The sequence below is a fragment of the Hyperoodon ampullatus genome (assembly GCF_949752795.1).
Source record: "Hyperoodon ampullatus genome assembly, chromosome: 3".
Classification (NCBI taxonomy): domain Eukaryota; kingdom Metazoa; phylum Chordata; class Mammalia; order Artiodactyla; family Ziphiidae; genus Hyperoodon; species Hyperoodon ampullatus.
This window is the reverse complement of record NC_136916.1, coordinates 168,789,936-168,802,857: the sequence shown is the minus strand read 5'-3', so window position 1 is coordinate 168,802,857 and position 12,922 is coordinate 168,789,936. Positions and strand designations below refer to the sequence as shown.

The 12,922-nt window shown below is 44.2% G+C and overlaps 1 pseudogene across 1 annotated transcript; it reads right to left on the bottom strand.

The window, feature by feature from the left end:
* Nucleotides 1-9,517: 9,517 nt before the first annotated feature.
* LOC307049677 (serine/threonine-protein phosphatase PP1-gamma catalytic subunit A-like) lies at nucleotides 9,518-10,479 on the bottom strand (annotated as a pseudogene). Its single transcript has 2 exons — nucleotides 10,418-10,479; nucleotides 9,518-10,295 (listed from the first exon to the last, which is right to left on the bottom strand). The product of its transcript is annotated as a serine/threonine-protein phosphatase PP1-gamma catalytic subunit A-like (transcript).
* Between the last annotated feature and the right edge of the window lie 2,443 nt (nucleotides 10,480-12,922).

Here is a 12,922-nt window from a genome sequence, read left to right as displayed (position 1 = left end):
GATGGCAGCAGAATAATCCTGTTGGTGAACCTATAAAAAGGATATAAAATGATCAGTGTGGCTTAACAGCAGAGCACAGCGATTAAGACCAGGCTCTAGAGCCAGACAGTCCTGGGTTGGAAAAGCCTGACCCTGCCTCTTACTATGTAACTTCAAGCAAACTACTTGACTGAAACTGAGAAACTTCACCTAGAAAATGAGGAAAATAAGTGTACTTACTTTACAGGATGGTTTTAAGATGAAATACTACATTAAAAAACACTTTGAAAAATGCCTAGCACACAGTAGGCACTCATCTGAGTAGATGCTACCATAATTACAACTACCACTACCACTGTTATTCCTATTTCAACAAAGTGTAAATACTGCAGCACTATCATGGATAATTTAGGTCTGCACATACACGTCTAAAATATACCTTCAATAATTTAGATTCTCAGTACCTACTATATGCACATTAAGCTAAGTTCAGAATAAAACAATTACGATTGCACAGACATTCATTTGATGCATATTATCTGGGTACTTATCCAGTGCCACAATAAATCAAAATGATGATGATGAAATAACTAGTTTCCATTTCATAGAAGAGTAGCATATAAAAAAGTCAATAACCATTTCTTGAATGTGCACATTGTTCCTTTTGCCTGGAGCGCTCTTTCACAGTTAACTTTTTTTTCATTCTTGGTCTTCACCTGAACGTCATCTGCCCCCAAAATGGCTTTTCTGTCCCATCTAAATTAGGTCCTATCATTCTCTGCTCACACATCCCTTCATGTTTTATATGTATTTTTTCCCCCTGTCTCTCCCTCTTGGGGAAGGGGAGGCGGGGAGTGGGTGGATAAACGCCATGTCTGTTTTGCTCACCCATGAATTCTCAGCACACAGTAGGCACCCATAAATACTGCTGAATGGAATTAATTTTTATGTTAGGTGTCCTGCAAACATTATCTTTAGCACACATAATTTTCACAACCACATTGTGTGGTAAGTAGCAATACCCTTTTTTCACACAAAAAAAAAAAAAATGGGGGGAAAGGTTTAGAAAGATCCCAGAGTTTAGACAGCAGCTCAGACAGGCAAATCTAAGTCAGCCAAACCCACCTTTTAACCCCTGCGTTCCCCATCTAGCCTCCCAGTATCCGAACAACCTCAAGAAGAAACTCACCCTCTAAACCCGTTCCCTACAAAATGGGATGATTATATGCCCGTGTATTTCACAGAGCTTATGTGAAATCCAATGAAAATGGAAGTGACATGCTCCATAACATATAAAACTCCCTACAGAGTATGTATCATTCCCGAGTAAACACTGGTGGTAAGTAGGGAACAAATGATCTCTCCTAATAAAGCAATCAAAACATACTTATTAACTTATCTCTTGCCTCTCACTGTAAAGTTTTAAAGGGTTTTAAAACAAAAGCCTGTGCCTTAAGATTGAGTACCCAATTAAATGTTAAGATGGGCCCTAGGCACTTGCCCCGAGGACAAAAGAACAACTCGAGCAGACTTCCGAGGTACAGAGCCCTCAAGAAATTCCGCCCAGTAAATGGTCCACGCCGAGCTGAAGAGAGAGAGGGTGAGAGCGCAAGGGATGGGGATGGGGATGGGGATGGGGATGGGGATGCGGATGGGGATGGGGATGGGGATGCGGATGGGGATGGGGATGGGGATGGGGATGCGGATGGGGATGGGGATGGGGATGGGGATGGGGATGGGGATGGGGATGGGGATGGGGATGGGGATGGGGATGGGGATGGGGATGGGTCGGCCGACGGCGGTGGCAGGGCCTGCACGAAGGCCAAGTGTCAACACAGAGAAAGGGAGGCTGGGGATCAGCTGCTCGGTCCCAGGGACTCTGCTGTCAATCTCAGGTGGGAGAGTACAGACCCCCACTTCGCTCCCTACTCACTGCACTGAGCCTCCGGAGGGGGAAGAGTGGCCAAACCAGGCTGGGGCGGGGGAGGGAGGGAAGGGGAGGGCACTAAGCCACGTCCGTGGAGGCCCAAGGGGGCTCCCCTGCCCTGTTCCTGAGCCCCCGGCAGGGCGGAGAGATCAGGGTCTCCGCTGAGGGGATGCCGCCCCCGCCTCTAAGGCCGTTAAGGCCCCAAGGGGACCCCTCGGCCCCCCGCGGCCACCTCACCTGAGGACTCTAGAGCGGCTGCACCGCGGCCTGGTCACCCTCCCAGGCCGCCCGTCCTCAGCAGCCGGCCGAGAGAGGGCCCAGGTTGAGCAAACCCGGCCCTCGATCGCCCACGGCCCAGTTACTCTTCCGGGAGACGTGGAAGAGCGGCGAGGACCCCAAAACAGAGTGGCTTCCGAGCTGCCTGAGCGGGCGGGAGCCTAGACCAGCCACCTGCAGGCGGCTCAGGCAGCAGCGCCGCCGGCTGCGGGGCCCTCGCGCCTGGCCACTCCCTTTTTCCGCCTGTGGCGAGCAAGGGCGGGGGCAGGGCCTGCGTGCGTGTGACATAGCTCGCCTCCCTAGGACCGCGGCCCGCACGCGGCCGACACAACATTGGAGGCCTCGCCCATCTGGGGGCGTGCCCCACGGCGGCCCACGTGGGTGGCAGGGGCGGTGCCCTGCCGGAAGGAATTGGAGGCTCGAGACACAGGTGGAGCGGCCGGCGTTTACCTTTCCCCGTTCTCCTTCGCTCGCCTAGTTTTACGAATGAGGATGTTGAGGCCCATCCTCAACGGGGGATGAGAGTACAGAGGCAGAGACATATTAAATAAACCACTGAACGAACAAGATAATTTCAGAGCTTTACCAGAGCTGTAAATACAAGATAATAGGGAGAAGTGACTGGAGGTGAGGGAAGCGCTTTAAATGATGTGGACAGGGAAGGTCTCTCTCTGAGGAGGTGACATTTGAGCTGAGACACAAATGATGGAAAAAGCCAGTAACGGGCTTTCCATACAGCTGTACTGTAGTTATGTTATGCATACAGTTCACTGAATATTTGAAATAAGTCTAAAATCCACATTTAATAATAATTCAACAAATACTCAGCACCTACTTTGTGCACAGGGTTGACTTAATTTGGCCCTAATGACAAGCCTACAACATAGTCCCAAGGACCCTAGAGGTTAAGTAACTTGTCTAAGATCATGTGCCCTAGTAAGGAGTCCATATTACTCCAAAGCTTGAGCCATTAGACTCACCGTTTTATTGTCTCCAAATTAAATATTGGGAGTAATTACAGCCCCTTCTTTTCTTCCTCTCAAATAAGGTTTAGCGCACCAGGAAATAATAATAGTAATAATGATAATAATAATAGCCTCTAATAGTTATTGTGTACTTATTAAGTGCAGTATACTGTGTTAAGCACTGGACGTGCTTCACCTCATTTAATTCTCAAAACAGCCATAAGGAAGGTACTGTTATTATCCTGTGGTAGGTGGCATTGTTGTTGCCAGCTATTAAGTGACTCCTCCTGTTAAGGATGTAAAAAATTAAGAAACCGAAACCTAAATTAAATAGAGTCAGGAGACCAGAAGGGAGAGCTCTCTCACCCAAGAAGTAGAAAGACCCCTTTTCTTTCCTAGTAACAAATCAGCCAATGAAAAGCTGTGGACACTTTTTTTTAGTATATTCCTTCCAACCCCTTTCCCTTTCTATTACAGCATTCTCCTTCCCTTGCTGTGTGGGGACTTACATGTGGCTCACCATGGTTGCAGACCCCAAATTGCAATTCTCTGCTGATTCCAAAAAACTCATCTTTGCTGAAGAAATACCTGGCAGCCTAGTTGTTTCAGGTCAGCAAGGATTATACATCATCACCTGTTGCCTTGTGACTGCAACGCATCCTGTAGGAAGAGTGTCCTTTCCAGCCTTACTGATGTCAGGCTTGATCACATGACTTGCTTTGGCCAATAGAATGTGAATAGAAGTGTCTTTCACCACATCTGAGCAATAGTGTTAAGAGCCATTATGTATTCCTACCAACGCTCTCAATCTTTTCCCTCTCTCATGAGAATGGCCTGTCCCAGATGGAGCTGCTCCCTCAGCCTGGGTCCTGGCAGGAAAGAGATGTGAAGCAACCCACGCCTGACAAGTCACATGAGTGCAAAAGAAACCTTTGCTTTTAGAGATTTGTAATTGTTTCTTATGCAGCCTTACCTAATGAAATCTAATACATACCCCATTTAACAGATGGAGACACTGAGATTCAGAGAGGTTTAGTTACTTTCCCAAAGTCACACAGGAAGTAGGTAATACATCTGGGATTCCAACCTACATCAGTGTGACTCCAGAAACAATATTGTTAATCAGTGAAGGGATGAGAATTAAAGAAGTTGAAGCAGAGCCAGATCTCCCATATGAAAAAAAAAATGGCAGTGGGCAGACTACCCCAATGTTTCAAGAATTCCCATGTACACTCCCTGAGAGAGTCAGCATATAGAGACATACTACCCAGAAGTCATCGGGGCCAGGCTGGATTAGCCAGAGAAACAACACAGCCAACAGAAAGAGGTTACAACTTCGCCTTGTACAAGACACATGCAAAAAATACTAACCACAGGGCTTCCCTGGTGGCGCAGTGGTTGAGAGTCCGCCTGCCGATGCAGGGGACACGGGTTCGTGCCCCGGTCCGGGAAGATCCCACATGCTGTGGAGCGGCTAGGTCTGTGAGCCATGGCCGCTGAGCCTGCGTGTCCGGAGCCTGTGCTCCACAACGGGAGAGGCCACAACAGTGAGAGGCCCGCGTACCACAAAAAAAAAAAAAAAAAAAAAAAAAAAAATACTAACCACAAAAGAAAAGATTGAAATTTGGACTTTGTTAAAATTAAGAATTTCTTTTCATCAAAAACAACAACAGTAACAACAACCACAGCAACATTAAAGCTTACAAGGCTTTCATTAAGTGAAAGGCAAGCCAAAGATTGGTAGGTAATATTTACAATACATATATCTGACAAAGGATTTATATATAGAATATATAAAGCTCTCCAACAAATCAATAAAAAATATCAATCAACCCAACAAAAATAGACTAATATATAAGCATTTCACAAGAGAAAATATCCAATTGGCCAAAGCACAGGAAAAAGTATTCAACACTATTAGTCATCAGAGAAATACAAATGAAAATCACAATGAAATACCTTTACACATCCACCAGAATTGCTAAAATGTAAAGAGATGAAAAATACCAAGTAATGATGAGTTTGTGGAGCTGCTAGGACACTCATGCGTTTTTGACACAACTGTAAGTGATAGAACCACTTTGGAAAACTTGGGCTCTGTCTTTAAAGCTAAACATAGGCCTACTCTATGGCCCAGTATAGGGTTACCCTATGAGTCAGCAGTTCCACCCAAGAGAAATGGAGGTGAAGTGCCCATCAAAAGACATGTACAATGAAAAACAAGTAACTATACATGCAATAATATGGATGAATCAGACTTACTTGAATTAAAGAAATATTGTTGAGTTAAAAGAAGCTAGTCCCAGGGGCGGGGGAGGATTGGATTGGGGGTTTGGGACTAGCAGATGCAAACTATTATACATAGAATGGATAAACAACAAGGTCCTATTATATAGCACGGGGAACTATATTTAATATCCTGTAATAAACCATAATGGAAAAGAGCATGAAAAAGAATATATATATGTATAACTGAATCACTTTTCTGTACATGAGAAACTAACATAACATTGTAAATCAACTATACTTCAATTAAAAAAAAAGAAGCCTGTCTCAAAAGACCACATACTGTATGATTCCATAATTATAATATGAAGGACAAGAACAGGTGAATCTAATCTATGATTATGGAAGTTATAATAGTAGTTACCTTTGGGGGCCAGATATTGACTAGGAGTGGTCAAGATGGAGGCTACTAGAGTGCTGATAATGTTCTATATCTTGACTTTGGTGTTGATTATGGGTATGGATACATATGTAAGAGTTTATAAACTCTGTACTTAACAGCTGTTAACTTTATTTCATGTATGTTATATCTCAATGAAAACAATTCAAAAAAAAATACACATACCCTCTGAGAAGGTAATTTTACTTTTAGGAAATTATCCTACAGATATACTCACACATATACAAAGTTATTAATTACAGCATTGCTTATAATAGCAAATATTGGAGACAAGTTAAATGTTCAATGATTTAAAAATCTTGGTACATTCATCCAATGAAGTACTATGCAGATGTTTAAAAAAAACAGAAGCTCTTATGCAAGGATACGAAAAGAGCTCCAAGATCTTAACAATATCTGATGTTTTAAAAAACCAAAAATTAAAAAATGGTGTTTGTAATATGCTATCATTTGTGTACAAATATCTTTGATGAGTAGAGTCTATCTCTTGAGGGACACTTTCTTTCCCTCCTTGGAGAATTCAGCTGGGCAACAGGAGTAAGAGGGAGGTTTATTCTTCAATGAATCCTTTTTTGTATGTATCCTCTGAACTCTGTACCATAAGAATCTATTATTTTTTGAAAGTTAATAATATAAAAAAACGTTTTTAACTTTGAACGCCCTTGGAGGCTGAGTGCATTCCTCATGTCTTCACAGCCCTGCCTCTCAGATCGCCTGACGCCCCTCATTTATGTCACCCGCCCAGCTCTGCAGGCTTTCCCTAGGGATTTTGTGACCTTCTTTGGAAGATGCCTATGTTTCTTCAGCTCTGGGTTTCTGTGATTCTACTCCTTGCTGAGCAACTCTGAAGAATGAAATTGTGAACCTCTTTGTGCATTTTTAGCTTCCAGCAGCAGGAGGCACTTTATGTTTAAAAATATATACATACGCTTGTATGTTTGTATGTATGTATATTACATCTGGATTGACAAGTAAAATGAGTATTGCTGGATCGTTTTGTTTATAGAGCACAGAATGCAATATTTCCATGAATCAACACTGGGTGACACCCAGGAATTTCATATTCCCATACCTGTGTGGGAGTTCCTCCAGATTGACAGACCATTTCTGGTGTTTTCCATGTCACCTGGAAGGCTAAGCTGCTCCCAGAGATGAGTCCCTCTGCCACTGCAGCCCTGATGAAACCTCCTAGGCCCCCATTCACCCCACATCCTCAGCCTGTTATTGCCCCTGCTCAGAGGCCTCCAACCCCCATATGACCCAACATTGGCAGCAGGGCTGGGTGGAGAAGAGGCTTTGTGCTGTCCTGGAAAAAGCAGATGCCTGAGAGTCAACAAACATCACACGCCTTGCTTTGGCATCATAGGCAATTCCATTTCTCTCTCAGGGCCTCCGTTTCCTCACCTGTAAAATGGGTGGTTAGTGGTTTTTAAGGTGTATGTGAGTGATTGTTATACCATAGGCTTCTTTCTTTAAAGGAAATCTTTATGTCTATGCCCCGTATATAAAATGCATCCAAGTCAAGCAGTCCTGATTGAAGAGTGTGGAGGAAGAGGGAGGAGGGCAGGGAAGAAGGTATGCAGAGCCCCTCCCAGTCTTTCCCCATGCCCTACCAAGATGCTCTTGATATAGCTACTAGGGAGTTTAAAAAGTCTTTGCACTCTTTGCACCCTGTACTGGGTTTGTTTTGTTTTATTTTGTTTTGCCGGGGGGTGAGCCACAGGCTTGCGGGATCCTAGTTCCCCGACCAGGGATTGAACCTGGCCAGGCAGTGAAGGCTCTCCAAGTCCCAACCACTGGACTGCCATGAAGTTCCCTGGGTGTTCTTTAAGAGCCTCGCTCTGAGATTCTGGGATCCTGTGGAAGGCCAGTCCAGCTTGGGTGCAGGGAATTGACCTACATCTTAGCTTCTTTGTGCTATGGACACTTTTGCAGAATTGTGTGCGTGTGTGTGTGTGTGTGTGTGTGTGTGTGTGTGTGTTTTAACAAGTTCATCATTTAATAAGTCTGAATTCATTTTCACCACATGATATTGTAAAGGGTCATTTGTTGAAACATTATAACAGATCATAGTTTTAAAAAGTCATAGATATCCTGAGTTCTGTATAAACTAGTGGTAGTAAGTTAGTTCCTTTGTTTTGACTTACAAGCCTCAATTTCACTGTAGAATAAAGAATGTAGACCAAAGAAAGCATAATTGGTCACTCATAAAAAACAGCATTGTTTCTTTAATTTGAAGCTTTTCTTTTTTTTTTTGCGATACGCGGGCCTCTCACTGTTGTGGCCTCTCCCGTTGCGGAGCACAGGCTCCGGATGTACAGGCTCAGCAGCCATGGCTCACGGGCCCAGCTGCTCCGCGGCATGTGGGATCTTCCCAGACCGGGGCACGAACCCGTGTCCCCTGCATCGGCAGGCGGACTCTCAACCACTGCGCCACCAGGGGAGCCCTAATTTGAAGCTTTTTGAATGAACGGGTTCAGGCCTGATGTAATGGTACAAAGATTATTTAATGAATAGGCTATATGGAAATTGTACAAAATGTTATTAACTTTAATCATTAATAGCTTAAGCAGCACTATGTTACTAATCGCTATTCAAACTCAAAAACCTGTTTTTGAATCCCCAGGAAGGCAGCAAGTGTACACAACCAAGCCACTTTATACTTAGAGGAGTGTCAATACGTATGTCAACAGAAACTTTGGCTTTAGGAAAGAGTTAACAAACATTTAAAATAATGGCTCTGGGGCTTCCCTGGTGGCGCAGTGGTTAAGAATCCGCCTGCCAATGCAGGGGACATGGGTTTGAGCCCTGGTCCGGGAAGATCCCACATGCCGCAGAGCAACTAAGCCTGTGCACCACAACTACTGAGCCTGTGCTCTAGAGCCCGTGAGCCACAACTCCTGAGCCTGAGTACCACAACTCCTGAAGCCTGTGTGCCTAGAGCCCATGAACCCCAACAAAGAGTACCCCCTGCTCCCGCACCTAGAGAAAGCCCACATGCAGCAAGGAGGACCCCACGCAGCCAAAAATAAATAAATTAAATAAATAAATTTATTTTAAAAAATAAAGTAAAATAAAATAATGGCTTTAATCATCATTTTAAGTATATGGTAGGGGAAAGTGTGCTTTAATTAAATCTACATCATTCCAGTGATGCTGGCAAGGTTGAAAGTTACTAGTTTGTACATGACAAGACAGTAAGAGAAAAAAGCAATCCTTTGAAACAAAGTTTTAAAAATATATGTTCACAGTGGTTTGTGTCAATAGTATGCATTTTATGATAATAACTTGTACAGATTGAGCACCCTAGGGCTCTCTTTATATCCTAAAGAAAACAAGTATTTGCATTATTCTTGGATTGTACTGAATTTAAAATAGATCAATTGCACACTTACCCCCTAGACAGGATAAACTGTCCTGGGGTGTACAGCTTTAATACCATCATTAAAATTGTTGGCAAAAAATCCCAGAGAATTAAAAAACAAAACAAAATTTTTTTTCTTGGGAGTGGAGAGTCTTTTATTTGCTGTTATAATTAGCAAATATCATTCATTAAGTCAAAAATGGAAGGAGCAAGCCCACAAACACTATTTGAGCAAGCTGACCAATATACATTACGATTTAAAAAATGAAGATCATATACTATATGTTACAAGTCCCAATTAAGCAGTGTCAAAATGACACCTATGTCTTTGCTTGCTTTGTGATCATGCCCCTTGGAGGTGTTAAAGGGCTCCTGGCATTCACTTCTTTTTCTCTGCAGGCTTTAAAATCTGAAAAGAACAAATTAGTGCTTTGTCCACACTCATCATGGCACCTCCAGTGTCAAACTCTCCACAATAATCAGTTGCAGAAGACAGAGTGACCAACTGCCTCTTTGCAAAAAATTCATACCATTTTCAACCACCTGATGGGCTCTACATATAAGATCCAAATTATGCTGATGGAGAAATTTGTCAACCACTTCAGCACCAAATGTGAAGGACAACTCCTCTGTCATTTTCACCCCAGCCTAAGACATCTTTACCTGGGTCAGACCACAAAAGATCACAAAGAAGACCTCGATCTGGTATATCAGTTGGCCGCACAGTTCTTGGAATCTGCTCCATAGATGGAAGATCTGGGGACAAACTTCCATGACAGCAGAATGTTTTCTCATCCACAATGGCTGCTATCAGTAAACAGTTAAAGCAGTCTATGAAAGTTTTCCATAGTGTAATGTTGTACCTTCTTTTACATTCATCATAAAAATCCATACATGCTATTGATACTGACACACTCGTGGTTTCCTCTGAGAAGAAAAAATTCTCGGGATATTTGATTTTCTTTAGCCAATAAGAGGCAGATATTCTCCAAGGACTGCTTCTCCCTGTCCCCAAGAAATAGATAATTGCTTTCTGGTGGGAAACCACCGTACTCCAAAAGTCGAAGCAAATCATAGTATTACCTGTGGGTATTACCACTATTTTTAGCGGTGCTTCAAGTTGTCGTAGGATGGGCTGACTGAGAAAGATCTCTTAGGACTTTAAGCACAGTCCTCTGATTTCATTCTCTAGTAGCTGGACATTCTTGCCTAGCTGGGACCCTCTAACTTCCAACAGCCATTGGATGAGGCTGTTGATGTTGAGTTTATTTGTATCTGCCATCGCCGTCCTACTGCCCACCCTCCCGTAGGTGCGGCCTTGCACCCGGGATTCACATCTCCTTTCCCACGGCCAAGAGCACAGAGGCGGCCCTGGCGGTGGCAGCAGAAACTGTTTGTGGGTCCCCACTAACTGCCTGCTCCCCCTGCTTCCTCTTTCTCTCCCCACTGGAACCATGAGGCAGAATTGTGTTTTTAAACCATAAAATAATATGCAGAGTATGACAAAAGAAATTATAGTGGAAATATTGAAATACAGTTATCAAAATATTTGAAAATTGTATGATTCAATAATCTATATACTTTTTAAATTAACACATCAAATAACAGTGTGTAAAATGAAACCCGGGGATTTCCCTGGAGATCCACTGGTTAAAACTCTGCACTTCCAAGATAGGGGGCACAGTTCCATCCCTGGTAAGGGAACTAAGATCCCACATGCCGCCAGGCAGGGCCAAAAAATAAATAAAATAAAATAAAATGAAACCCGGCCTCCCTACTGTGGCCCACAAGGCCCTGCAGGATCTGGCTCAGGCTGTCCTCGCCAGCTGCATCTGGAACTGCTGCCCCTCAGACTCACAGTGTCCAGTCATCCCACCCTCAAGAACATTGGCCTTGATGTTCCCACTGCCTTGGAAATGTCCCCTCCACACATTCCCCACCCCATCATCACCCACAATTCCCCATTCACATGGCCAGTCTCTTCCCATCATTCAGGTCTTGGTATAAAATTCTCCCCCTCTGGAGGTTTCCCTGGACACCCTGAGTCAACTAGGTCCTGTCCTGCTCCACACGATACCTCATTCTTTTCCTTTATAATATTTATAATTATACAATTTTATTTTGTATAATTATAATTATGCAAATGTATAATAATCTGTATAATGTATTTTTATTTGTTTATTTACTTAGTGTGCATCTCCCCTCCATGAAGGCAGAGACCACATCTGTCTTTCTCTTGTGTACCTAGCACCTAGGACAGGGCTTACTACTTGGTAGGTGCATACATATTTTGTTAAATGAATGAATGCAGTGGTCCCACCCCGTGGATTAGAGAAGCTGGTTCCACGAGATAGGTAGGTACCTCAGAAAGAATCTATTGCATATGTAGGCATCCAGCACAATACCTGGCACACAACAGGTGCATAATAAATGGTAGGTATGATTTTTATGTCTCTCTGAGTTTCCCCCTGCATGACCTTCTGCTTATTCTTCTCCATCCATAATCCACATCCAAAGTCCTAGTTCCATCCAAAATGAAGACATGGGTCTTGCCATGGACCTCCTGGACCCCTCCCATCCAGCCTGCCTAACCCACAAGGCCAATCTATCTCTTTCCTCCCAAAACTCACCTCAAGTAGTTCCCCTACTTGGTTTTCAAGGACCCCAGAAACATGGGGGTGGAACATTCTACTGAAATGCTGGAGGCATTCTATCATGCAAGCATAAAAAAGCCTGGTGGAGTTCCTCAGGCCTGAGAGGAGGGGCCTTCATCACCCCTCAGGGGAGACATCATCTTTGCAATCAGGTGTGACTTTGGTGGCGTGACCAAGGGGCTGGGCCAACCCAGCCCCCTTTCCTCAGGAGGCTGAGAAGGAGGGATAGTGGTGGGGCTCCCCGGTGACGTTGGGCAGAAGGAGGAGAGAAGTGTGCCTGAGTCTAGTGACGGGACCCAGGAAGGGGCACACCTGGGTCATTGACATCATGTCAGTGACCCACGTAAACTGACTGTTAATCATGCTTTGGGGATCCATCCTCTGAATGCAGGTGGGGTAGCTGTGTGAAGCCACATAGGAGGCAGCCAGATAAATGTGTGCTTGTTTCAACTCATGTCCCTCCCGACTGGTCTGTTCTCCCCTAATTAGGGAACTGCAGCGGCCTAGCAGGGACTTGGTGCCCAGCTTCACCCATCCAATGTCATTCCCCCAACAGGTCCTCTCTGCTCCATCCAGACAGGTGCCCCCCCATTCTGAAGACAAGCCTCGTGAGGTCCCCAGCTGCTGGCCTTCTTTCACTCTGGCCACTGTTTTCCATTCACCCACTCTTTCCACTTTGTTGAGTTGTCTAGTCTGTGCCAGGCACAGCCAGGCATTAAGGAGACAGATAGAATGTCTGCTGTCAAAGAGCTCAAAGTCTGTGTGCATAGATAAGAAAACTGACAATTGCAAACAAGGTAGTAAGTCCTGCAAGGGAGGCCAGAGGGATGAATGAATGAGTGAATTAGTGAGTAAGTCTGGGTATGTGAACATACCTCAGTCTACTCAATCCTGTAGCCCCCGCGCATGGTGTGATGAGTCTTATGTCCACCTTGTCAGTGGGTAGGAGCAGACAGGTCTAGGACTGAATTCACAAGACCATGCCCCTCTCTTAAAAGGATACATGTGAGATGTCTAAGGCAGAGACTTGGGGAAAGTGGGATCCTTAAAAGGTTTCTCCTTTCTATGAAC